The sequence below is a fragment of the Myotis davidii genome, unplaced genomic scaffold (genome assembly GCF_000327345.1).
Source record: "Myotis davidii unplaced genomic scaffold, ASM32734v1 scaffold1857, whole genome shotgun sequence".
NCBI classification, from domain to species: Eukaryota; Metazoa; Chordata; class Mammalia; order Chiroptera; family Vespertilionidae; genus Myotis; species Myotis davidii.
Genome location: NW_006288115.1, coordinates 231,514 through 234,399, shown reverse-complemented (window position 1 = coordinate 234,399; position 2,886 = coordinate 231,514). Strand labels below are relative to the sequence as shown.

General features: G+C 40.2%; 1 pseudogene; it reads right to left on the bottom strand.

Annotated features, from left to right (window-relative positions):
- Positions 1-899: 899 nt before the first annotated feature.
- The window catches only part of LOC102758359, a 3,352-nt pseudogene continuing 1,365 nt past the window's right edge, over positions 900-2,886 (bottom strand).

The following is a 2,886-nucleotide window of genomic DNA, read 5'->3' as shown; positions in this document are numbered from 1 at the left end:
TCACAGACAAGAAAAAACTAAAGGAGATCACCACCACCAAAACAGCATTACATGAAATGTTGAAGGGTATTCTTTAAGAAAAGAAGAAGAAGAAGAAGAAGAAGGAGAGGAAAAAAGATAAAAAATATGAACAATAAAATGGCAATAAATACATACCTATCAACAATTGAGTCTAGAAATCAAAATAAACTAACAAGGAATCTAATGAACAAAATAAACTGATGAATAAAGTAGAACCAGAGGCATGGGAACATGGCACAGACTGACAAATCTCAGAGGGAAAGGAGGTAAGGGAATGGGAAGAGATTAACCAAAGATTTTATATGCATATATGCATTACTGATGAACACAGACAATAAGGTGGTGAAGAACTGGGGCAGGGCAGGAACCGGGTAGAAGGGACAATGGGGAGAAAAAAGGGCACATGTGTAACACTCTCAACAATAAAGATTTAAATATAAAAAATAAAACCAAAATGTTTTTCCTTAGGTTAGAGATCTAAGCCCTTACATAATATATCAGAAATACATCTTTGTAAACAACTTATCAAGAGGCATAACAGAGCACTAGTTGAAACACTAGCATTCTACTCCTCTAAGGAAACAGCAGAGAACACAAACTTCCTGGATCTAAGGGGTCTTTTTAATTTAATTACAGAGTAAAAGTATTTGGAAAATTTGAAAGGTCTAACAATTAGACCAAAAGTAAAGCATTGCTATACCAATCAAATTATAGAGCCGCTTAAACATATTTATGAAGTACTTAACATCATGGAGCTATGGGTCAAGTCATATAAAATAGAAACATCAGGCACAAACATCACATGTGCAGAATGAACAACTATGTTAAATCCACACACTGAGGAATTCTACATTGAAGTCTACATGCTGAAGAAAGAGTCAGTCTTGTTTCATGGATGTTTTCCAGTTATTCTTCCTAAATTTATACAAAGACAAATGCTTACCTTCTTTGTAGAATTGAAAGCTGTCCTGACCTGCACCCACAGTGACAGAGATGAGCCCACAGTTGCCATTTTCATAAGGAACCTCTCTTGCTTATGAATATTTATGAAGTCAGGGTCATTTGCAGCAGAATTCTCAGGCCTACAGCTGCAGACTCCACTCTTTCAAAGTTAAAGGGGGAAGAGCTTGATTACTACCACTCACTTGCCTGGTAACAGGAGGTCAAGACAGTTTGCAGCTTAATAGCTTTCAAGTCAAGTTTGTTATAAAGTGGAAAACAGTATGGAGTTTCCTCACAGAATTAAAAATGGAACTTCCATTTGACCCAGTAATCCCACTTCTAGGAATATATCCCAAGAAACCAGAAATACCAGTCAGAAAGGATATATGCGCTCCTATGTTCATAGCAGCACAATTCACCATAGCTAAGATTTGGAAACAGCCTAAGTGTCCATCAGCAGATGAGTGGATTAAAAAACTATGGTACATCTACACAATGGAATACTATGCTGCTGTACAAAAGAAAGAACTCTTACCATTCACAACAGCATGGATGTACTTGATGAACATTATGCTAAGCAAAATAAGCTAGTCAAAGAAAGATAAATAGCACATGATTTCACTCATATGTGAAATATAATGAACATAAACTGATGAACAAAAATAGATCCAGAGACATAGAAGCCTCAAATAGACAGTCAAACCTCAGAGGGAGGGGGGGGGTAGGAGAGGTAAGAATCCAAAGGACTTGTATTCATGAGTATAAGCAAAACCAATGGACACAGACAGTAAGGGGGTGAGGGCATGTGCTGGGGGGTGGGAGCGGCTGGGGAGAGGTCAATGGGGCAAAAGGAGACATATGTAATACTTTAAACAATAAGAAATTATAGAAAGTTTGTTATAAAGCATCTCAGGAGGAGACATGCTATTGGTTGTTTTGAAATTGAAAACCAAGCTGGTGTGTCTACTCAGTAAGGCACTACATGTATCTGCTCATAAGATACATGGAGAAATTTATACTATATATAGAATGGTAAGTACATCTCCATGTAACATGGTAATAGAAAACTATCTTAATCATATTAACGGAGAACTGTGCAAAGCTAATAGAGTTTGCAGAAGTGGATTGTTCCCTAAAGTGTTGAATTTCTAAAGTAGAGCTGGAATGATAACAGGATAACAAGCACCTTTTATCTTTGCGAGATATGGATAGGATTCCTCTGTGTCCAGGCCTTTGTTGTCCTTGACGTACTGGAAGGCATTATCCATTAGGCCACCCCTGCAGCCCTCATGACCCTGAGCGCGAGAGCAGTCCACCAGGTTCTGCTCACTCAGCGAGACGAGTTTGCCAGTTTTCCGGCACATCTGTCCTTCAAGGGCACCGGTTGCACTAAAAGCCCAACAGGAACCACACTCACCCTGAAAACAAAATTCAAAAGCTCACAGTCCACCATACAAACAGCAAGACTGACAATAGCCCCTGTGCCTGAAAATTCTTTTTAAAATAGAAAACTGCATATTGTTATATATTCTACATAAAAAGACCACACATCCGTTTTTGGCTTTACTCTTGGCGAGACCTGCTGGACACCGTCATACCTGACTCGTCACAAGAGCCACACGGCCTTTCTCTGGCCAATCCACAGCCAAGTGAGGTCCGGATCGCTCCCCCTTCCGGGTTCCTGGTTTTGAAAGCCATTTACCATCCTCCTGAATTCTTTGTTGGTCTTTAAGGGAAAGGAAATGGAGTGGTGCAAAGCAAGGTTATTTTTGCTAACATACCAGGTGCAGAAACACAGAAAGCGCAGCCTCCGAGGCCACACGCGCCATGTCAGCCAAGGCATTCACTGCCGTGGCGAAGCTACAGCTCCCTCGGCCGTGTTCCTGATTGTGCGGTTCGTTCATTTTCATACTCTCCTCCCAC